Consider the following 26,253-nt stretch of genomic DNA (forward strand, 5'->3'; position numbering starts at 1 on the left):
ACGATTTGTGGTTTTCAAATGAACCGTGGTGAACAGCACAGCTAACAAAGATCAATTCAATCTGACCATCCATGTCATCCCTGATGGTGTGATCCCAAGAATGGGGGAAAAAGAGACCAGAATCTAAACTATAACTTGCTTGAAATTGGTTCGCTTCACTAGTGACTGTCCCCCAATTCAGATGCAAGCCAGTTTATACCAAAACTCGATAAAGAAACGACGTATAAAGAATCATCGTATAGCCTATAGACTGTTCAGACGCTAATTTCGACCATTCCGGAAAAACGTCGTATAGATGTGCAGTTTCTCACTGCGCATGTTGTTATGGTCATGTGTGACAGGTACAAGGTTACCTTTCGTGCTTGCTGCCATTAAGCCCCACCCAGTTATACCGTTCTATGGTCGCCATACGTTCAGACGCACAATGCACATGATGGAATGCTGATTTGTTATCGAGTTCTAGTTCGAAACGATGCTCTGACCCTCGTTTCGCTATATGTTGTTTCGTTATGCGTTGTTTCGTTAGTCAGCATTCAGACGGATAAATTCATCGTATAGCTATACCGTTTTGTTACAGCTATACCGTTCTATAATAAATTTTTTGCGTCTGAATGCCCTGTGTGGGTGGCTAAAAAGAAGGTATGAGGGCCTTGATAAAGGCTAGGGGTGGAAGGGAGAGGAGGAGGAATGGAGTCTTGTGTTGACTTGAAAGCAGTAGTCCAGACTCTGATCAAACATAGTGAGCATTGCTTGAGGGATGGTTTAGTTTTAGTGGAGATGGGGCTTCAGGTTTTTTTATTTTTTGTAGGATAATGAAATTCACTTATGAAATATGAGAGAGCATATACAATTCGTCGCCGGTCACACGAACCGACGAATCACTCAATTTTGGGTCAAATTTTCGATTTTGAGATTTTCAATCATTTCGATAGTAGACATTCCATACTACATATTCTGAAATTCTCAGTGTGTAATTCGGTGTAATTTTTACGTAGTTATCACTTTTGTAGAAGTATGTAATTCCATTTGTGAAAATTATTTGTTTTCCCCATAGACGCGTGTGTTAAACAATCGGGCGATTCAACGGTTCGGTGACCGCGCGTACTAGTACGCGCGGTCACCGAACCGACGAATCAGTGCGCATTGACTTGCGTGTAGTTTTTTGAGATTCAACAGTTCACTGACCGCGCGCACAGTGCGCGTACTATGTAACACATGCGTTGACAATAACAACGCTCAATGTACATGTACACATGGCCATACATGGAAAATGACAACGTTCTTCGCAGACCGAAAATACATGCATGCAGCTCTTTGACGATTTCCCGCTTATTTGTTAACAATACAATTCGATAAAAACTTCACAAGTTAGAGCAAGAATTGAAGTCTGATGTACTACAAAAATAATTGGAAATTATAGACATGAAAGTGTAGCAACCATAAGTCAAAAATGGGTTAACTTCAAACGCGATTTTCTTGAATTGTCATTCTTACGCAAACCTGAGGGATTCGTCGGTTCGTGTGACCGGCGACGAATTGTACCATGGACCCACACAGACAGAGGTTGCAGACAACAAAAAACTGTTATAACAAGGGAATTTTGCAAGTCCCAGCTCTTTTTAATGTCTTTCTTTGTTTTTGTGCCATGATTTAGCTCCAGATATTATAAGCAGGTGACATGATAAAGTGCCCATAATTTTCACTTTGTCAGACCTCATTGTAACAAAGGTTGCCCTGTATTCACTTTGATGCTCAGACTGGGAGTAAGACTAATAGTCTAATAGAGTCCTATAAAGATCATTGCCATGTCATAAATAGTGTCAATACAGCACTATTAAATGAATACTGCAGGATACTGTAAAAGTGGATATTTTCGCGCGACTAATTTTTCGCTCTCGGCGGGGTAAGAAGAGTTTTGCGTGTTTTTAATTCCGCAGAATCACGACATCGACTACTAGAACATATGTGACCAGCGACAACGGTTTCAGGCAAAAGTCAGGAATTTTGAAAATTCATTTTTTCATTGAATCACATTGCCCATTTCGTAAGCATTACATTGATATAAAACACTTGTATTCTCCGGTACTGTAAGTGGTCATATAAAGCGAAATATAAAGCACTTTTTGATTTGTTAGCCTGACAAAATTGCGAGAAAACAGGCTTTGAAGATTCCCCTCATGCTCGAAGACAATGCCCAGCGGCGATGCGAGGTGAGATCACCCATCCGTACAATGGTGCCAATCGAGATTAAGCTCCGCCTCTAGCAACCACAGCGGCTTCTGATTGGCTTACTGAGAGAGTCAAATTTCCCAGGCACCTTCCTCGGAACTCAGCGTATGGAGCCGAATGCGCAATGCGTTTCGCTCAGGTTTGTTTACCAGTACATGTACGTCTTTCAAGATGGCGGATACGATAATTACAAGCTGCTGGTTATGAGTGTGTGGTGCACGTACATGTATTACTCAATGGCATCCACACGCTATGCGTGTGTGTATTATACGTCACGGGAGCGGGTGGCTCATTCGTATCAACATCTTCACAAATCACGTTTTCATAGCGGCTAATTTGTCTTGTAAGTTTCGTCATTGGGACCCTTTCGAAGGCAGAAAGATGAAAAGGGTCACGCTTCCTGTTGCTCTTTTTTTTTTCAAGCCATGCATGTGTTACATTGTGCGGTAAACAAGCAAGCAAACAAACAAACAAACAAACACAACTTTACTCTCAGACAGTGTGGTGCAATTTTGACGTTTACTGGTCATTTATGACCACTCCTTTTCTCTCCTCTCTTCTACTGTCTTTTTTGGTCAACCTGCTGTGCATCTTTACTACAAGCACAATTAACATAAGTCAGTTTCCGAGCGTATGTTGCACGATTTGCGTGGCGATTTACCACTCTGATACGCTTAAACCATGTTCCCTGTTGTATCTATTTTTACGTTAAATTTGTGCTGCCTAGTGTTGCTGTTCACTTTTTGTTTCACTTCCGTTGTCGAACATTGCCGTAGAAAAGCTCTGATAGAAAGCCAAACGAAGAGCATACACTAAAGACCGAGCGTACTGGTATCTATTGTATCAACAACAATGGAGCATGCATGCGTGGACAAAACATTTCCGACCCGCTACGAGGCATATCTCCGAAAGCCGAACTATGTAAATGTGTGCGACGCACATCCAATCGCACGCGAGATGCCGCGCCGTAGCAACACTGGGCATAGTGGCGCGGCGTTTGAAAGAAGATCGAAACTGACGAGTGCGATCCAACATAGGGTGTTTAAAATTCCATTTTCGGTAGGAAAAACTTAGTGTTATCCTGTGAAATTTAGTGTTGATGTAGAAAACATATCAAAGATTCAATTTCGGCAAAAACCCCAAATCGACAAAAATAGTGGTCAAAATCTTTGTAGCCCGCCTAGGAGGGAATTTGTTCTTGCGACTTTTGCCTGAAACCATTGTCGCGGGTCACATATGGTAAGCAAAAATATTTGCATGCCTTTATTTTTGCGCTAGTTTCAGGTTGCGCGAAATGCGCATGAATTTCTACACCGCAAAAATTTCCATTTTTACAGTATCCCTGGGCAGGAACAGAAGACAACCCCCCCCCCCCCCCCAAAAAAAAAAAAAGAATACACAAACAAACAAACAAACAAAAACATGGAGGGGGTGGGATGAGAAATGGCTCCAGTCTGTAAGATATTGCATCTCTTTGATCCGACTGTATCTAACCCACAATGGGGGGGGGGGGGGGGGGGGGTAAACCATAATGCTGGGAGTGGGAGTGTCTGCCCCTGTGCATCGAGGCAAAACACTTGCTGCCCATCCCACAGAACATTTAATGGATGTTCCATGTGCGGGAGAGTCACAACCCTGCATGCAAACCATCCAAAACACTCTCCTAAAAAATCGAGTAGATCGAAGAACCTGATGATATAGTGGTTTAATAGCCGAGTCTCTCACACTGCAATGGGGAACCGATGCAATGTACTAGCTACTGGTGATACCAGTCCCACCAGGCACACTTTATGTGAGCTGGAACAGTCAGCACACAGAATACAAGTGAAACATTGTGGGTTCCTTTCATTTTGAACAATCCAGCCTAGATCATTTATGCTCCAATCTGAAAGTTTACAGCTATTCCACTACCAATCTGGTCTATTTTCCAATGAACCTCGCTGCTTTGGATGAGAATGCTGAGGAATGGAGCTGGTGTTTATAGCCTTACATCTGTTAATCTGTTTCTTGGTTTAAATTAGTCATTACACCAAGTTATATTTGGCTGGCAGAGCGATCACAAGGTTTAATTGGCAATGACTGTATTGAACAGAGAGATAAAATATACCGTGCCCAGTCACCTCTTGAAAAAGATCCTGTAGTAGAGCAGAGCCATTCACACCAAGTCGCGATCTTCGTGCCCTACCAATAGAGCTACCTGTTTTACTGGATTGTAAGTAAAACCTCTCACCTCCAAACCTCGACATATAGTTAAGACCCAACAGAAAAAGTCACATACTACCAGTAGAGCTTCACCTTACCTGAACACCAAGAACTCTACTTCAACTTTGGGGAGACGCTGGCAGGCTTGTTACCACTTGAACACTCCAGTGCTGCAGGGCGTGTTTCCTGGTTTTACTATGCCAATTCTACACAGGCTCTGCTAGCACTTTCGATTCTTATCCCATCATGCACCATTATACCAGAGATAATGTTCATGTGGCCGCTTATATTCCATCTGTGTAACTTGTTGGGTTATTTTTTTTTTCCTTCTTCTTCCTGGGTTTGTTAACGGCGACCAGAGCAGGAAGTCAGTGTGTTGCGGCTGTGAAAGCTTTCGGAAACTGAAGATGGTGGAAACAGATCAAGTGATTTATCTGGCCAATCAGGTTTCTGCATCGACGGCTGCCATGCCATATAGGACCGCCTTTAAAGGCTGGCTTTGGTTTTGAAAGCTACATTGTAGGAGGATTAATGATTTGACACTAATTAGGCACTACTCTAATAAACGACACTATCGAACGTGGCATGTTGAAAAATGGACTTCACTATGAAACTGCCATGTAGATCTAATGTCTCAAAATCCTGGGACACCTCATCATGATAAAGCATCATTGCATATAAAAGTACGTGCCTTGACTGATGGCTCTGAGCCAATTGGTCTGAGCATAACACGGTGACATTAGGGAGCTTTAGATTTTAGACGCGCCGACATTCAGAGGGAAAAAACATGTTCTGAGCGTGCGCAAAAGCGCGCGTCAAGTCGATTTATTTTTAGCTTGCGTTGCCTGAGTTTTTCACTACGCGTACTGGGCTATTTTTACGTCCGCACAGTTTGCAACGTAGAGAACTACTTCATGCACTGATCATATGGGGTGCGATTTTATTTTTTATACGTTGCGTCCCAGCATAATCTAAAGCTACTTTTCAGCACGACGCAGGGGAGAGGAGAACGTCCAGCGCTCTCGTCGTCTCAAACGTCCGCGCGTCAAAATCTAAAGCTCCCTACTATCTGTGTCTGAAGCATAGACTACAGGGGTCATAAACTGTCATGCACTTGTCTCACCAGATTATGCAGATTACATCAAAGTACTGACAACTTTAAAGTCACATCAACATTGGGTCCAGGCCTATCATTTCTATATGAATAATCACTTCAAAAGAATAATCCCAGTTCACAGAACACCATTTCTTTAAATCACTATTAACTGTTGAACTGTCAATGCAACCCATACAATCTCCATAGGTCCTACCCTTTACTGTTGTTTCATTTTTAAACACTTCTCTTCTTTTCTCTTTTTTTTTTTTGACAGAAATTTTTTATTTTTCATTCTGAAGAATGAGCAACAAGGAACATCTTGATGTCTTACGTCAGCTAAACATATGAATTAATCATAAATATCCGAACGATACCAACTGATATAGGCCTACCACATAGAATCTATTACTGTGGAATTTCGCCAATGAGAACAGTGCAAACAAATTATCATGGTATTTAATACTGTGGTTAATCTTATTTGAAAGCACCTAAATGTAAACCAAGATTGTTGTTTTCCTCAATTGGATTCCACATCAAAACAGGAAAGAGTGCCACTGGATTACACACAAAACTACACATCAACAACAACCATGAAAACTTATTGGTCAGAATATGCTATGTTTCACTCTGCTGCCAGGCCAGAAGTGGTCTTATTCTAGGGTCCAAAGTCCCACTAGTCCCAGTTACGGAAGTTCAAGGGTCTCAGGGTCCAAGAGTCCCAGAGTCCCAGTGTCCCAGGGTCCCAGGGTCAAGGGTCAAGGTAAGTCTAGATGTGAAGACTGAATCAAAGTCTACAGAAAAGCCACAACAAGTTCAATTCAAAGATGACACCTTGCAAAAAGTTGAACAGTCAACCAGCCAATGCACTCTATTGGTATCAAAGTACAGCAGGGCATTGTTTCATGAAATTTGTCAGCTCTGACAAGTTGCCAGTCTCTGACAATTTTAGTAAAATCCCCGAACTTGATTCATGGATTGTACTTGATTGGCTGAGAAGCTCTGGTCACTGACTGTTACTATGGTGCTTGTCAGAGACTAACAACTTGTCAGGGCTGACAACCTTCATGAAACGGTGCCCATGTTTAACGCATGTGTTTAAATTGGCATTTATAAAAGTGTAAAATTCAGCTATACAATGTTAAAATCCTACAAAATCCTGCAACATTTTGATCTTCAGATGTTGGAATCCTATCAAATCCTGTAGCAGTCTGATCTTACTGCAAATTTCTTTTCAGATGATGGCAAATACTATAGGTGCTGTGTTCGTTAATTACAATTTCTGTAAATTCAAGAGAATTCCCATATTTTCAGCCTATTTTGCATTCAGGTATAATCTCTAACTCTTTGAGGACGAGCTGATTTTCCAAACACACATTTCCCATAGACACCTGCCTGAGTATACTCAGGACCAGTTCTAGTCCTCAATGGATGAAAGGGATGGTAAAGTATTGGTGGAGATGAGAATTGGGCTTTTAACCCGTTGAGGACGAGTCCCGAGTATACTCGGGCAGGTGTCTATTGGAAATGCGTGTTGTAGCAAAATCAAACCGTCCTCAATGGGTTAACTTTTTGCGAGATACCAAGAAAACACTTGTGATATAGTGCAGAACATACCATTTTAAGAGGAATTCAAAGTTTATTTGATGAAAATCGGGTTTGGAATGACTGAAACATAAAAAAAAAGTAAAACAAAGCGATCGTAATAACGTGTGGGTCCCACACTACAATATGTGTATATTAGAATCGCTCTTTTTTGGATATCTCAGCCAATTCAAAACCAATTTTCATCAAATAAACGTTGAATTCCTCGTAGAATTACATGCTCTTTCATATCTGATAAGAGGTTTTTCATTATCTCACCAAAAAATGTTAGAAACCTTAAATTAGGTCTCAACCAAAACTATACGATCCCTTTAGGAGGTGAACTAGCTGTGAAGAAAGCTGAAATCACACAGAATTACAAGTGTCTTGAGATGTACAATAAACTATGCCTTATTCCTGTACTCAACATGTTACAGTAGCAGCATACTCCTTTGTCAAGTTTCTTCTACTGTCTACCTTCACATAATCTTCAAAATATCATTACACTTGCACAATTTTATGCTATTTCATCTTTCCCATTGCACTCTATCAGTTGATCACTTTCACTGGTACTATCATGTTAAACTATAAAACAGAATGATATTTCTCATTCAGGGACAAGTCGATTATGAATAATTGAAGACTCGTAGGGCTTGTTCGCAGTTCTATTAGAAATTTAATGGAATATTTGCAGGTCATGAATTACAGCTGATACAATATGTATCACAATAAAACTCTGAGACAGATGTTGAAGGCTGCATTCCTGCCATTATCTTAAGCTAGATGATTTCTATCAACATACCATCCTTCATTCATGTGTATGACAATAGATTAGTGCAGTCTGTGCTTTACTCAATCTATCCATGTAGTAGGGTCCCTACACCAAAAACATTCACCATCACACAGAAATTAGAGTCTTTCAACATCAAATTCACTGGATCAAGAAGAGTCCAGGTACTTCCATGAAATAATAAAGATGTGAATTTATGACCCGAGATATATCAGGGGAACAGATTGACCCTCGTCTGTCTTACTGAATCTATCTTAGCCCTGACCATGAAGATAACTGCCGGTCAAGTGAGGGTCAATGGGGGGGGGGGGGCAGTTTATAGATAGCTTCGTCTTCTGGGATCATCTCATAAAGTCCAACAGAATTTAGTTCCATCTTGAAAGAAGTTGACATTGATAAAGAAAAGCGAAATGGTTGGTGAGGGAGACTCGTGTCCAAGTGCAAGTTGCCATGGAAATGAGAGGCCAGCTCGAGACAACTACTCACCTGTCTGGTCAGGAGGATGTTCTGGATCAGGAGATCAGATAATCCCAACAGACCCCTGATGTCTAGCTCTTCCTCGACTACACAAACAAGAGGATTTCCTGTCCCCACAGAATAAGTGTCATCTTCTCACTGAACTCTCAACATCTATTGTCATGGCTGACACTGAATCACAGTGGATGATACTGGTAGTGACCTCCACTGTGCATTCTTTACCAATCAGCACATTCCACCTGCTGATGTGCCCTTTTGGTCAACTGACACAAAATGTCCAGAAACTGACCATATGTAATCATACACTTATATTAGGGGCCACTATCTGTAACTGTGGCCTTCACAGGGGGTTCATGCACTGCTACACCTCACTGAGTGAGTTTGTGTAGCACACCTCACTGAGTGAGTTTGTGTAGCACATATCACAGCTAAGTGATAGAATTTAACCAAATGCCAATAAAATTGATTGGCATGTCACTGCTATAAATATGCATGGATAGGCACATACATTGTAGGTTCATCTGACAGAACATAGCTGATTGATTTTGCCTCCAATCCTGGCCATATCAATTTGGAGTGTGAATCAAAACTTCAACCTTGTCACAGTAGCGTGTAAAATGCTTAATTTGAGGACAACATAAAGCATGATCATGGTATCATTAGAGGATATCAAAAAATCAAACACCTGGAAGAGAGACTAATCACACTACTGCACTGAGTAGCCTTGAAAGTGAAAGTGCATTGAAGAGTTCATGGCAAAAGGGCTCTGTCCCCAGACTGGCTATGAAGAGGCCAGCCAGAGACATTCAGGGGTTTCACATCCCAAAATAAAGTAAGTATTAAGTTTGAAATTCATTTTGTAAAATGATTTGCTATCATGCCTTTAATAGTGATACAGTACAAGATTTTCAGCAATCAAATTAGTCTCCTTACCAGCAGTTTATTTTAAAAAAAAACCACACATACACACATTCTACACAACTGTAATATCCTGGGCTAAGTGATGCACTCAGTACAAATTATCTATTTCATGACAAAAAGCACATTTTGGTTCAAAGGTCAGAAAGTGGCATTTGCACCAAACCCATTGATTTGAAACATCAATTTGAAATAAACTTTCAATTTTTCAAACACATTTTCATATATTTGAAAAAAAACAAAAAACTTAATATGTGACCCGCTACAACAAAAGGATCCCAAAGTCGCTGACGGCTGAGCCGAGAAAATCGACATTGAAGTCACATCATCAAAACTGGTGAAAACAATCAGATTTCTGTTTTTGGCATAATTCTGTACTGTAATGTTTTGTCTATCATGTGCCGAAATTTCGAAGTTAAATGATCAAAGGAAAGGCAAGAAATCAGCGTTTTTCTTGGCCATGATTTTCTGACTTTCAACGTAACAGAAACGTGTCTGAAGATTTGGATTTAGTGCTGCAGCTAGACTCCACCCCTAGCAACGAGGGAGTGATCTTATTGGTCAGTGCGTGGCATCCTGATCACTGATTGGTCGTGCGTAGACCGCTGACGCTAAGCTTGAATGGACATCGCGGAGGTTGCTAGGAGCATACCTTCTATTGTCAAGCGGTGAAAACTGTCTCGCCTCCCCTTGATGATGATAGCGTCGGAAGGATAATTTGAAGGCGTTTTTCTCGAAACTCTGATTTCCTCAACCACTTGACATGCGCTAATAAAATCATCAATATCTCCGCAACCGAGTTTTTTTATGAGTTGTGCTATATATGAATATAAGTAGAAGATTAAGGAAATAATGTCATGCAATTTTCATAAAATTGTCCTCCCCCGACTTTCGGATCCTTTTGTTGTAGCAGGTCACATATGATAGAAGACAAAAGCTGACAGCTTTCTATGACAAAAATGTCATGATCTGTCAATTAAAACATGTAGCTCCAAGCAAAAATGCCGGCAGGAGTAGGTACGTACCATAACATGCTGCAAGATCTGTACACATAAATCTGAAGACAGAACAATATGTCTGCAGAAATAATGCAATGCTAAGTTCCACTTTGGAGACACATACATTGTACAATTTAGACTGGAGACAGCAAAACTAGTTGGCAGATACGTACTCACTAAATTGGCCTTGAAGATCTGTGAAGGTTTGGTTTGGTTTGCAAAAATCTGATTACAATTTGCTATTAGACTTCAAATAAAAAACAAACAAGCAACAAACAAACTCAGCTAGCATTATAACATACATGCTTCTATAAATTTGTTCACTAATGTTTAGTTTTTTGGGTCATTCTGAGGACCAATCATTTTGTGTGACAAGACACCTGGGCCCCGTTGCGCAAAAGAATGTAATCAAACATAAATCAGAAAATCAAATGTAAACTGTCAGATATCAACCAATCAGAATTGAGTATTCAGAGATTTATTGCTGATTTTTTTACTTACGTTGTTCTCAACTTTTACGCAATTACAGGTCCCTGGATTTGTTGGTAACCAACTACTGGCAAATGGAAAAGAGGAGTACACACACACTCTACTATCGCACCACAACATTTCCTCCATGAGAGAGAAGAGTAGTCTTGTTTCAAGACACTCACATTTTTACCACTGCAAGACAAGATTATGCCAGAGAATTAATGTCACATTAAAAAGATAAATACAATAAAACAGCACAAAATGTTCTTGTCTTTATAAGGGGTCAAGGCATTTTGTGTTAAGAGAGAAAGACCTTGCAATTTTCAAGAGTTCCTGGTCTAAGATCAGACTAGGTGTGAGTTTCGTATCCAAGTTCAGGTTCAGAGAGGGCAGGCCTATTTGCACAGCACTGTCATTCACAGGTTACTCACTGTCAAGCAAAGGTTACCGGTACTCTCTACTAATCACTTGTGTTTTGTTGATGTACAACTTACATAGTGTATAAAGACAGGGATTGTTGACATGAACCAAAACTGACAACCCCTCCCCCCAACCCTGACTTCTTCCCTTATTCTGTGGACCCTGAACTTGTTTCTCATTAATGTATGACTCATCTTATTGGGCATGATTTGAATGGAATTGAACTTAATGAAGAAAAATGCATTAATACATTTCTTCAATCTGGGGCTAAAAATAAGCTGACAATTTTTCAGAATATTTTGCAAGCAAAGTTATAACATGAAAACATGTAATTAACTAGAAATGTCGCTTTGGCGACTGGTATGCCTCCGCCATAATGCATGATTTTCCCAATAGGTCTAGATAGTACATGTGGACAATGAGTGATTACATTTTCACAAAATTGGCAAAATATTGAAATGACAAGTTTGTCACAAATGTGTTGAATGTTCACCTTCCTTGACCTAGGTTTAATTGGATGAATAGGAAAGCATGTATCTAGGGATTTAAGGACTTTAACTTGACTTTAACCCATTCATACATTTAGGCATTGAGTAATTTTCAAGGTACAGGTGTGGAGAAAAAGTGCAATTTCTGAATTGAATAGTAAATTGTTACCATTTTCATCTGGCCCTTGACCCTAAAATTCATAAGATAATCACTTTCAGGTAGAACATGCATAATATGTACTAAGTTTCAAGATAACTTGAGCCACTTCGAGATATGGAGGAAAAAGTTAGTTCAGCACTTTCACTTAATCTTTGACCTTTTGACCTTTGAGGCAAAAAAAGAAGAAAAAAAAAAACTTTCCAGAGAATTTCTATTAGGTTACACATGCATACACCAAGTGTAAAAAAATAATAACCCTGCTGGCATTGCATAAATATGAGGGAAATAGTAAAATTTTGAAGTGTTGCACTTGACCTTTGACCCCTGACCTTTGACCCCATGAACCCTACATTCTCTAGATAATCATTTCCAGTCAGTACATGTATATACTATGTTCCATGAAGATACCTTGAACAATTTTCCAAGGCACGGAGAAAAAAAAAGAAGTGTTGATATTTTTACTTGACCTTTTGACCTTTGACCTCATGACCCAAACTTTCACCAGAAAATCTTAATTGGGTAATACATGTATACACTAAGTTTCAAGAAAATATCTTCAGGCATTCAATAGATATGGCGAAAATAGTGAAATTTCATGTATTTGACCCTGACCTTTTGACCTTTGACCTTTGACCTCATGACGCAAACTTCCACCAGAGAATCTTAATTGGGTAATACATGTATACACTAAGTTTCAAGAAAATATCTTCAGGCATTCAATAGATATGGTGGAAATAGTGAAATTTTATGTATTTGACCTTGACCTTTTGACCTTTGACCTTGAGCATGTGCACCCAAAAGTTGATAGGCACAACTTCACCCCCTAATACACATACATGCCAAGTTTCATTAGGATACCTCAACAGGTTTTGATAGTTACCTTGTCCACAAAATTCATTACGGACGGACGGAAGGACGGACGGACGGACGGAAGGACGGACGGACGGACGGACGGACGGACGGACAACCCGAAAACATAATGCCTCCTGCACCACTTCGTGGCGGAGGCATAAAAAGTGATAATATGACCACAGACCAATGACCATTCATTTAAAGTGTAATTCCATAAAATTACAATCTTGAGAAAGATGGACAGGATAAAAGAGGTTTCATCAACATCTGACCTAAACTAAGTGAATACAAATGGAATGTCAAAGTTTTACTTTTTTTAAATAAAAGTGACATCAAAAGCAACCAGAAACACCAAATTGTAAGTAATGATGTCAATGATGATGTAATTACCCGGCAGGTCTCCAACAGACCTGCACAGTACATGAATCTTCAATAAATCTCCTAATTTTGACTTTTAAGTATGGAAACAAGTTGTATCCCTCATATCAAATCATTTTGGTCTTGCTTGCTAGCGGCAATGACTTTTAAGGGTAAAGAGGCAATACTTGCTACATTTAGACAAAAAAAAAAAATGTAAAATGCAATATCTTGGTATATAAACCAATGGGATAGGTGATCAATGCATGAATGCATCCATATGTGTTCCATTTCTTTCACTCTCCTCGCATTCTATGAGATCTTTAGCTCTTACAAACATCAGCAAAGTAGTCACAACGTATACAAACACCAAGGATTTTGAAAAGTTTGAACTGTTGCCCTGAATCTCACTTTTTTGTGAACTGCAGACTTGTCTTATTTTTTTCTTTGCACAGGAACCCTTGAATTCCCACAAGTTCAATGTTGACATAAGGGCAAACAATAGTTGCACACTCAAAAGCCAGACGGTCATTGAACTGTGGAGAAAAAAAAAAACAGTTTATAAAAGGTAGATCAAAGAAATTGGTTTACAAATTGTCTCTATAACCATATTCACACAGCAGGAGTAATCGGTTTTATTGGACCCAGTTTACACACGAAAAAAAAAAATTCCTTGGCTGCAAATGAAACACTTTAAATCTCCAGACTGATGTGCACAGATAAAGTACGACTGGAGCATGACCCTGAGCATGCCTGAGTATGCGCACATGCTGTAGGTCTACGCCATAATAGCAAGTCTAATTTTTCGCAAATCGCGACTTCCTGATAATCTAATGAATGTTTAAATTCGAGATTGTGGAGTACATGACTGAACGGAGAAAGGTATGCATGCATGTACATCACATTCATGTCTGGATCAGAGTTAATATTTTTTGTGCATGTGTTTAAATTTGCGAATAGCACCCAACCCCCAAACTTTGTGAACATAAAAGTCTTGCAAACTAGTCAGTGTATACAGTAGTGTGGCAAGCTTTAATACCCAATTTAAAACAAATAAAAATTAAAAAATCTATGCCTGAAATGTTAGCATAAAGATTTTTTGTAACAAATTACATTTAAATGTTTCCATTTATCCAGGTAGTGTATACTGTAAAAGTGGAAATGTTGGCAGTGTTGACATTTTCGCACATTAATTGCGCAACCAGAAACTAGCAAGAAAATAAAAGCATGCGAATATTTTTGCTTGCCATATGTTCCCGTAGTTGAGGTCTCGATTCCGAGGAAATGAAAACACGCGAAACTCTTCTTACCCTGCAAAGCGCAAAACATTAGTCGCGCGAAAAAATATCCACTTTTACAGTACCCTAATACAATTGAGCCTGCCATCTGCTGCTTGCTGATGAGACCATTTATTTTTTCTTCAATCCACGGGTGATATTCTCATACCCCTTTCATAAACTCAATAATGCGGATAATATCCGCAACATTTGGTCGTAAAATCGGAGAGGGGAAAGAATAACGCGCATTATTTCGACCCTTCTATTATCCGCATAATAGCAGCGTCCGGACGAGATTTTGAGTTTATGAACGCAAACCCAAATAATGCGGATAATTGCCGGGGTGCGGTCAAACGTCACCTGTCTTTCCCGCAGAAGGGGGGTGTGCAGTCACCATGACGATTATCCGCCTTTTTCAGGACGGGCGCTCGTAAAAATAATGCGGATTATTTTCAGAGTTTGTGAACGCATTTTTTATGGAATTGTCCGCATTATTCTTATGCGGATAATAGGAGGATGAGTTTATGAAAGGGGTATCAGTGTCATAAAGCATGAGGAGCCATCTTTATTTGGTACACAGAAACAACGCAGCTCTTGCTCGACAGGCCTGTTGACTTTAATGAACGTTTCCAGTGTGTTTGAAATGAGGAACGACATAAACCAATGACTATAGGGCCAACACGCAAGATTGAGAGCAGGCTATAAAGCGACATCTCTAATACAGTTCCGGCATCAATCACTGTTTAACAATGAGAGCATTTTAAGAACTCTTGATAGATTGCCCAATCTCTGGGGGGAAATCACAGTGTTCATCTCAAGTTCAGACGGTTTGCATATAATGCCTGAAATTCAATAACAAGCAATCAATCAAATACTTCACGTGAACTTTACCATCTAGGCAAATCAGATCTTCCTTTAGAGTTCCTCAAGTCACTGCATGTAGGCCTACTTGCTGTGGCATATCATTATTATCACTGCTTTAGTTCAGATTTTGATGTGACTTTGGTTTGTCATGCACAGGGAGATGTCATAAAGTTGATATGACAACTCCAAGTCAAGCAATGCAAATTTCTTTAGAGAAGGCCACTTTTGCAGTTAAGAGTTGGCTGTTTGGTAGGCATCAGCATACCGGTATATCAACATCAAGCACAACTAACATCCTGCTGGCCCCTTTTTGTTTGAAGTTATGACTCATTAGGCTGCTTGTATTCCTAACCACTATATAGCAGGGACACTTCATCAAGAAATCTACTCCTGGAAAACTGCTTCACCAAACAAGAAACATTCACACAAATTTCTTGTACTGCTGTGCTTTACTTGGGCAACGTCTGTATTAACTGAAAAAAATAAAAAGATTTCCCTTTTTATTCTCTCTTTTCTTCCTTCTCATTTCCAAAATGCTTGCAATATATCACTTTTTTGATACCATATCATTTTCAGAAAACATGATCATGTAATCTCCTCCCCCCCCCCAAAAAAAAAAGAGGCACATACAGTTTACATTATTCTGTGTAACATTACACTGCAAACACAAGGAACATTCCTCCACTTTTCTACCGCGTGGAACCTTGAGTCTTTACCCTCTAAATCTTCAAAGACTTTAAAAACAGCTTTTCTTCCCCTTCGAGTGTGGGCAAAAGGGCTGATGGAAATAAAATCTTAAGAAATTCATCAGCCTGTAGAATTCTACACAAAGAGCACATCAATTGTTCCTAAGGTTTCAAGCAAAATAATGAAACGACTGAGGCTGGGAATAAGAAGAAAAAAAAAATTGCTGAATCTATTATACTGCGGGCAAGTCTTGTGGTTTTAATTCATGGCAGGTTACCGTGGTTATCATTCAATAACTGATAAAAGAGTACCATTGTCCTTGCACTAAACCCAGACTGGATTATGTTCTTCAGTTTAGTGACTGGTGACTGGTGACTAGTGACTGGACAACACATTATATTCACTGAAACTGCAGGGCAACTGAAGAGTTTTAAAATGTTTGACTGTGTGTGTAAAAGAACATTAACTTTGCCGGTTTCAAATCACACTATTATATTAAAGCCCCTTCCCCACATAGCAGCCCATCCTTTTTTCATTAATCGGTCATTTTTAGTTCTGCCAACATTGTCTATAATGTTCTCTCTTTCTTCTTTCTCTTTCATTCTCTGGCTGCACACAACTCAGAAACAGCTGAAGTTGACATTTATGACCAGAGATAATATACAATGTTGTTGAAAGGAACCTTAACATGGTGGTGGTAGCTTCAGGCGTGTTAAAGGGTACACTTCCAAGGTGCTTCTGCATAAATGCCTACATTTCAACTTTATTTCATTAAAATATTCAAAACCTCTCCAGGTGATATTCTTTCTTTTCACTTGTTACTCTTTATTCAGTGGTCTTTTATCAGCAAACATCCTTAGTTTCAAACATCACTTATTTCTATTTTTACTGTTGAATGCTGGTAGCAAAAATTCAGTTATTCCAAGGAAGTCAGATTGAGGCCTCAACAGAATCTCTTTTTACTGGGGCTTTCTTCCCGGTGGTAGATGCAACAATATTTAATAGCTCGCTTCTCTTGCAATGAATACATGAGACAACCTTGGTACACTGTATGTTGTTACATAGGCCCTATATAGTTCCTATCAGAGCATGTTTCTCTTTTGCTTTTCAGAGTGCTTGCATGTGTGCTTTCGGCTGATTGTTTGCCAGTTACTGCAAAAAAAGAGGAATGTTCGCGTGCACTTTAATTTCGCAAATTTCTCGAGAGCTAAATTCGCGAAATTAAAATGCATGGGAAAGTTCTTGTCTACACTTTATGCATTGAATGTTAGAGGCAACTCGCAAAAATTTCGTGCCACAAATTGTTTTAATTGATTGTGAATGTATGGTGCAATGCCTTGACTGACATTTGTGCCCTTTCTGTTCTTGGGAGAAACAATTTTGTGAAATACTGAAAAAAAAAAAACAGCTGCCCTTAACTATGCAATCAGCAGTTTCAGCTATAGCTGACATAAGCCTACAGAGCTTATCACTGAACTTCTATTAAAAAAAAAAAAGAGCTTGAATACTCTTGATCCCTTTGGTGACTTGTGACATGCAAGATGCTTTCTACTGAACTACTGCTTGAAGTCAAATCATTGGACAAAAAAATTATGCTAACCTTTGAAAGCATAGACATCGTGCAACACAAATGCACCCACCTCGTACACAGTACATAACCTGTATCATCGGATACTTTGTCCAATCAAACGATGTGCCGGTATGATGGAGTTGAAAAGATGGGCAATCAGTCATGTGAAATGAGACCACATCGTGAATTGGCTCTCATCCCATTTGAAGACAATGGAAACCTTGTCAATGGATGCGGTCCCTGGGATGATGATAAATGACTGTGGGAGCCGTAGGATGGAGGGGTGTCTACTACCCCATTTAGAGTCCCCCAAAACATTGTACTACCTCCGCAGTCAGGCGTGTTTACCTCAGACGATGGGGACTCAGGAGTCTGGGGTTAATCTGGTATAAGTCTGAGGTAAAAATCCTGCTAGACAGCCTAGGGAGGGAAACACAACATCCAATTAAGGTTGCACGACACCATCGTGAAAGGATGCAAAATGGTCTCACCGTGAACACAGCACACACTTCCGGTGACCTGTCCTGTTTGTTATGGAGTGCGTATTAATGCGCACATGAGAAACTGCTGCTTCTCTCAAGGAGGAAGGTGTGCCCACTGGTTTCCATGGTTAACCATTTCAGCTGTAGCAATAGGTCTTAGCAGTGTGCTTAAATGAAGCATGGAAAACTATTCTTTGTCATCAATGACAAAAGATATATTGATAGATGAAAGCCCTGATCTGCATTTGTATCATCTTCTCTTTTTCTTTTCTTCTTTTTTTTTGCGTGAAACTTTGACACAAAACTTCTATCACTCACCTACGTACTTGAGCAACATCATCTGTGAAAACTCATTGATGTACAATTTACAAAAATGTAGAACTGAGACAAATCAATGCCTGAGTAAAGACAACTTCCTCAACAAACAACCAAATCTATAAGTCCTTGGACAGAGCACCCTGTTAAATCTGTGATAAATGCACTCTAAAAACACTTTATGTTGAATTAGCATTTAAAAGGGCCGAGGAGTGATAACATTTTCAAAGTGTTGGTTTTCCTGCTAGATTCAACATTTAAAATGTTATTCTAAAAGTTGGATGCAACACTTCAAAAAATGCTGTCACTCCTCGGCCCTTTTAAATGTTGATTCAACATTTGCGTTTTTAGAGTGTGGAGTGAAGTAGTGATGCACCCTATCACCTTAAAGTTCATTACCACAAGCAACAATCTGATCTCTTCATATCCCTGATATATGATAGATGGCTGTTAGGCAGGAGAGTTTTGCCATTTGACACACATGACTTATCAGTGTACTTTAAACTGATTCATGCCATTGATACGCACCCTGCGGTCTCTCCGCACCGTAATTATCTCTTTCAATATCATTCTTTATGTAAACATACGTCTCTTGTATCTGGAGCTAACATCATGCCTGCTACGTTCCTTTGTCTTCAATGGATGAGGAAGCGACAGAGATCACAAGATAGAGAAAAATGTAACAGAAATAATTATTCACAGGACTAGAATTCAAATAAAAAGTTAATTTTATTTTCCAACCCTAGCCCCCTTCTGTAAAAAGAGGACAAAAATAGTGGAGAAGAGTTTCATTTGTGTGTGTGTGTGTGTGTGAAAAAGATAAAATTGGACTAATTTTTGAGCCTGAATACGGCTATCAAAGGAATGAACAGTGAAACCAATGTCTGCTTCTCACATCTCTTCACACATTCACTCCACGATCATTACGTGGAGCACTAGTGAATGCATTACATTGTACAACAGGGTGAATAAGCATTAAAGGAAACCAGTCAGCAGATAATTTGGTTCTTCGATGAATAAATTTTTTTCATTGCCCAAAGCAGTATATTCGATAACGACTACAGCAAAGGTCTGCTGTAAGAATAGAATTGCTTGTCAGCAAATATGTCCAACAAAGGAATACAGTACAAAACCTGCACATTCGTATAAATTTTGTGGACACTGAGGCAGCATTTAAATCTACTGGAGAGAGAGTTAATCACATTTCAAAATGCATTTTGAATTGCGTCACAAATGTGGTTTAAAATGCAATTCTTGGGGTCCCGCACTTTAATAGTAATATCTAACCATCATATAATCACAATTTGAGCACTTCATTCAGAACCGAGTGATCTTTTTAGTTGGTATGAACAGTGGCATATAAGATTGATTTTTGCATAGTGATGCAAAAACTGATAAATTGATAACTTGTGTGTGAGCTTAGCTAATTAATATACAATGAGTCACCAAACAATCCTTATCTGCTGTGTGCTGATGAGACTTAATCCTATTAACTTGTTCCTTACTGGAACCTGGTACCCATTGCATCAACTCATCACAGGAACCGGGTATACAAAGTTCCCAAAATGTAGACAAGACTGTCTACATTTGTGGCCTAGATTTTGTTTATTTGTGTTGTGCTGACCAGAAAAAATTACTTTTAGGGAAATATTAGAGTTCCTTCTATTAATATCTGTTCTTTTTCTGCATCAAAACTGCATGTATTTTTGTCTAATTTGCCTTTTCCAACATAGTACTGCAGTTATTTTGCTATGCAACTTGTATGAAGACATTTTTATTTACTCGTTTTGACACGGATCGCGATACAGTTCCTGACTTTATTCATGGTTGTGTGACTATGTACACAAACTGCATGTCAAAATTATCTTTATTAGAGTGCTGTTATATTCAGGTGTGTGAAGAAAGCTTTGATGCACATTTGCACAACAGTTCCACCCTATCCCCAAACTGAACTCCTATGCAGAATATCAAGTCACTTTCAAAATTCCATAAGCATATAGACAAAATAATGTTAATAAGTTCCATTTTATTATACAAGTAAGTAGCTCCATGTGTAGAAAAATATGGCAGCCTTTCTTTTTTTCATTCTTTTCTTTCATGAAATATTCTATCATCTTCAGAAAAAGCCATGCTAAAGTCCATTATTGTTATGTCAGTGTGTGTTGACTGTCTGTTATGAACAGGTTTTGTTAAATGAGGGAGATAAATGGCTTATCACTACTCAGCTCAGGCAGATTATTATCATACATTTCCTTGACAGCATCCTATATTGTCTCACTGCCCAAAAACTGTTCAAAATGTAAACACTCCCAGTGCACTGTTTGGTTGGCTCTCCCCTACAAATTTCTCTCCACAAATATCCCCAGTGCACAAGAATTCATTGGCGTAACTCAGAAAATATATCAATGTATCAAAATGAAATATCCTCGAAGCACTTATTAAACCAGTATTATTTCTTCTATCATGATTCCTAGAAAGGTCTATACAATCAGTAAAAAAAGGAAAAAAAAAAAAAAAAAAAAAGAAAAGGAGGAAATCCAGGAGCCTATCTGACACTTAATAAATAAAGTTTTGATGGCATGCAATTCAATGACCACCATGACAACTATTGTATTGGAATAACACATACCAAAGTCTTGAAATTAGGCTAGCAAGTCTTAAAAGTGAAAAAGACTTGAAATGTAAGACTCCATCAAGCTTGCCTTTTTGTCCCATGTATTTACGTTCTGGTGCTAAAGCTTCTTTTATAACTGTGCCACAAGTTGATCCCTCCGAGAATACCCGTTTCTCTCAGTACCCTCCTTTTCTTGGGGGGAGGGGGAGAAAAAATACAGAACTTTTTCTGAACAGCTCACGGCTTAACACCAGTCTATTAATTCCACATTCTGGTCATTTATTTGAATATATCCCAGCCAATTATCGGTTCTTCTGAAATTGTTTGAGAACTGTTTGATCTCCTGGGAGTTACAGTACAGTGTAACTTGCTTTCTACTCAAACATGTTCTTGTTACTGAGGAAGTCTTTCATTCACCAAGAACTGGGGCTGAGGTTGTGCCGTAGTCATATAAAGGGACTCTTTCTTCCCGTCTGATTGCAGTAATGATGTTTAAAATAGTGGCACTGAATGGGTCAGCTAAAGAGTTTCCATAAAAGAGAACTAATTTACAGGGGACGATAATCAGATTTTTGTTAATAGAATGAAAGAGGCTCATTCAAGGCAATCAATACACATTCAGTGGTCGATAGGAGTCACTGACATTGTGTAAAACTAAACAACATTACGTGTAGCTCCTACAGACCAAAGCAATACAACCAAACCCCCTGTGTGCTACATTATTCTGAGACACCACCATAATCATGCTTTTAGAAAACATTCTGTTTTTCAAATCTATGTAACTTCTATAGATTTATGTTCTGGACATATATCGAGCAAAGTTGCAGAGAAAATGCTAAGCTTTGCTTTGATTAAAATTGCATGACAAATCGATGATTACTTTTCTTTGAAATGACCATTAGCTACTTGTATGGCCATTACTGTAAAGGCATGACCTTTGCACACAAAACAGTGACAGAAACGTAGAATTTAAATGCAAATATGTTAGGGAACATTGCTTGATAGTCAATTACAACATAAAATGCCAGCCATAAGTGAGATGAACGGAAGCGCAAGAAAAGCTTTCATTGTACTGCGGCATTTGGCAATTTATCGATCGGTTTGGGCAGGTTTGTGGGTTTGAGCAGAATATGCGAAGTTGGCACGCCGTCGACTGAGTCGGATGTGCGAACGTGGCACATAAAGAGTTAAGAAAAATCTTGTATACATATGATGAAAAAATGGGAACAGAGTTCAAGGCAACTAAAGCAAGCAGCCTTGGAAATCTAAAAACAAACAAACAAACATTAAAAACACTAAATCTGGACCTACCTTTAAGACTATATGTGACCCTGCACCTCAAAACAAACAAAAAGTCGCCAGACCTGAATTTTTAGTTAAGACCATATTCTGAAAGAGCAGACTTTAAGCTTTAAAATGATGTATAACTCAAATCAAATGGACTTTCCTAACCTATCTAAATATTGGAAAGAAAGCACAAACTCAGGAAAAGTGTGAACTGAGAAAAGAGGCTCTGAAGTACAGTGTCTATTCAAGCGCTTAATCTTTACCAAACCGTGCTGGCTGTGCGATGAATGGGACAAAAAACAGGAAGTAAACCACCAGAGTAACAACAATGAAGGGATTATCAGATTAAACTGAAATTAAGCATGCCACATTAACACACTCTGTCCATAATTAATGCCAACTTTCAAAGCAGTAGCACTATCCTTTCAAAAGTTATTAGAGTTGAAAGTGAAGAGTGTGGACAAGGTTTTTCAGAAATGAAAAAGGGATTCTAAAGACACACCTAATCACACTATTCTACCAAAAATGATCGAGATAAACTGCTAAAAAAACACACTTTCCTGCCCGTTTTATGATACCAAATTTTAGCATAATGTAAGAGAAGACCCGCTCTTTCAGAAAATATGAAAAAGTCAAGTTCGGCTAGGTTGACCCATTTCACTTATTTTCAGTCCTCACGCAAAATCAGTGTGTGCGACTTTATGTTCGTTTTGAGGTGCACGGTCACATATTGCTGAAAATAGCTTGTTTCCTACATTAACCCTTTCTGGTGATATGCGTATACATGTGATTCATTTCACAACAACACAGTAGCCTCTTTATGCTGGAGGAGGCCTTTAAATCTATGTAATGGTCACTTGTTGGCCATTGAAAACAAGATACTTGACTGAACCAGGGAGGTGGAAGCCTCCACCTCCCTGACTGAACAGTTAAAGCAGTAATCATGCATGGAGCTAAACTCCCCTGTAATCCTCATCACTACCCCCTTACCAACACCCCTCCCTGCCCCCCCCCCCACCCTCCCCACCACTCCCCAGACACTACGTACTCCGCCTACCCAGCAGCACCACGCCCACTGAGTGCACATTGTAACTTTCCCTACCGACTGCTCTAGCACCTTGATTGGACTTGCACTGTCAGTCAATTGATGCAAACCCATCTACAGTCAAACCTGTGTTAGTGACCACCTGTCTATAGTGACCATCCACTTTAATACATGTCCACTATTAATATGTCCACTAAAAAACAATTTCCTCTGAGAGAAAGTGGAACTGTCTATAGTGGCCCCCTGTCTATAATGGGCACATTTTTCATCTCCCTTGGCCGCTATAGATGGGTTTGACTGTACCACCTGTATTTCAATCAAAGTTTTTTCCTTGGACTGTGACACAATTTGAACCTTCCCTGCATGATGCACCCTATATCTGTTAAACGATGGTACTATCTTTTAAGTTTCTGAAGTGTGTATGAGTAGTTTGTAGGTCAGTTTATAATTACTATCTGGTACAACATAATCTTGGCTTTGATGGAATTATCCATAAAATAAGACTTCTATGAATCTCCTTTAAAGCACAATGTTTAAATGAATTATTAGGACTCTAAACTGTTTGCTATAATGTTAGCATGATACTTCAACATCAAATTGGCAATGTGACAGTATTTTGCAAGGAAACAAATTCTACAGCACACACAAAGCTGAGCGTATCAAATGCAGTCAAATTGTTCTATAGGTTTCTGCACAGCATTCAAGCATCTAGATTACTCGCATGCAACTTTATGAGAGCACAGGACACTAGATCTGGCCAGATTTTTGGTCACTGTGGGACTTACTTGCAAACTGCGCCTCTGACAGTACAATTCCTTGGCTCTGAAATACAGAAAAGCAGCAACAAAAAGAGTGTGAATTGACAGATGATCCCATAGAAACACCAATTCAAATCATGAAACAAGAAATGGGACACTCAAGAGCAATTATGTTGCAATAATTCAAAGTGGTACAATGTGCAAAGGACAATGAAAAATTAGAATTGATCTGCCAAGATAAAAGAAAATACAACAATGAAAAATGGCATCCCACAAGCATTGAATTGCTACAGTCAGACAACAAAAAAGATGAAATGTTAGCCCATTGAGGATGGGCTCATTCTGCTTCTGCTACAACATGCATTTCCCATAGACACAGGGGGTGACCCTGGCTTTCAAATTGAAGTTCAGACCAAAAAAACAAGAACAGCTAATGAAACTGAACTAGTATTCAGTTAGCACTCCACTTCCACTGTCCCACGCACTTCAAGATCAGAAAACAGCTATTGTACATGGTAATTATTAAAACAAGGTCAGAAAAAACACATCAGCAATGATGAAATGGGACTTTAGTATTGTGAAGAATTACATACATTGTGTACAAAGTGAACATGGAAGTAGCTAGAAGCTATTTTAGAAATGAAGTCTTTCTGAGTTCAAATCGAAGCCCAGCCCAACACAGCAGGCTCAAATTAATCACCAAACCCAAACGGAATGCAAAGCAACATTCACTTCAACAGATTTGATAATAGCATTGATCATGAGAATGAGTTTCATAGTTTCACAGTTTGTTTGTTTGTTTGTTTGTTTGTTTGTTTTTTTTTGGTCATATTAGATATATCTGAAGCATTAACTAATCTCTCGGCATTCAATGACTATCTACAGAATCTGATGAAAACAGAAACTAACATCACTTGAATTTAGCTGCATGCCACCACAATGCACCAACTATTAACCGATTGAAGACGAGTCCCAGTATTCTTACGGCAGGTGTCTATGGGAAATGCATTATGAAGAGCAAAAGTAGCCCGTCCTCAACGGGTTAAAATGAATAATAGTGCTCATAATAAGCATTTGCCAATGCTTAAAGTAATTAACTGATAACCACAGGGCAATATAAAAAGAATCATCCCACTTGCCAGTATAAAGCATTTGGGCAAGTGTCAAAAGCTGCGTTAATGAGATTTTGAGTACCACGAAACATGGTTTTGACAGAGGAGCATTTATAAGAGTTTATCTCAAACATGTCTCTGTTTCGCTCACTCGGACTGTGCCATTGTGTCATTAACCCGTTGAGGACGGACTGATTTTACTACAACACGCATTTCCCATAGACACCTGTCCAAGTATACTCGGGACTCGTCCTCAACGGTTAATGCATAGCTTGTCCCTTAGCAATTAGATTTGTAAAAAAAAATGGTGCACAACTATGATGTCATAGAAACTGTGCTTCAAATCACAGACTTTGCATTTATAAGACTTTTAAAAGCTTGTTTCTAATATAAAGTGAAAACACCACTTTGAATCACTTGTCCAGTGCATTTCAACACTATGTTTTAAAAACCGTGTTTGCAATCACTGCTACCATTTGTATCAAAATTTAAACCACAAATAAAGCATGGTTCAAAAACTTGTTTCTAAAAATGTTTCTACCCAGAAAAGTTTGCTGTGTTATATGCATCCAAATACATCTAGCTGGCAATTTGTACCCATTTTATTTTACTTGCCCAACATATGAACAAAGTTGTCCCGGTCACACAGGTTAAAGGGTTTGTAGCACCCTGGACCAGAGAAAAGAAGAGATGTTTATTCACAGAAAGGGCACAGAATGATTTGTGTCCAAGGCAGCTGATATTTCTTTCACACCACTGTGCACACTCAAATGTCACAGATCCCGATGATAGCATCTTTAGATGTTTTCACTGGCAATAGATTTGGTAATGGGTTTCATTTTCTTGATTCTTTCATTTGAAGAAGTGGGCTATTTTCTTTTTCCTCAGGTTTTGGCAAATCTTTCTGTTTTTCATATATGGGTCAATGTTCCACACAATAGTGAACCAGTAAGCCGCCAAGACTCCTTAGATGCAATTAAACACTGTCTGTATCAAAGGAGGCACTCGGCCAAAAATAGCCTGAATTGGGTCGGTCATGGAGAAATGAAAAACAGTGAAGAGGCACGGAATGGCAAGTGGTAACCAAAGCTCTTTCTGAAGCATTACAAGTTGCTCAGGTAAATACTGGAGCAGGACAATTTTCGATGAGTGTGTTCACCTTTCAAAAGTGGTGTGCAAACAAAGACAGCTTTCAATGGGTGT

The 26,253-nt window shown here is 39.1% G+C and overlaps 1 protein-coding gene across 2 annotated transcripts in view; it reads right to left on the minus strand.

Annotated features, from left to right (window-relative positions):
- Positions 1-26,253, minus strand: part of LOC140231972 (neuronal-specific septin-3-like) — a 97,012-nt gene that overhangs the window by 65,191 nt on the left and 5,568 nt on the right. The window contains exon 1 of one of the 2 annotated variants that reach the window (XM_072312122.1): positions 4,530-4,670. The exons of the other annotated variant lie outside the window; for it this stretch is intronic. The gene's annotated coding sequence lies outside the window, so the exon portion shown is untranslated. Of the gene's footprint in view, positions 1-4,529; positions 4,671-26,253 lie in introns of those variants that run through there. 2 annotated transcript variants of the gene reach the window in all.

Source organism: Diadema setosum, chromosome 8 (genome assembly GCF_964275005.1).
Source record: "Diadema setosum chromosome 8, eeDiaSeto1, whole genome shotgun sequence".
NCBI lineage: Eukaryota > Metazoa > Echinodermata > Echinoidea > Diadematoida > Diadematidae > Diadema > Diadema setosum.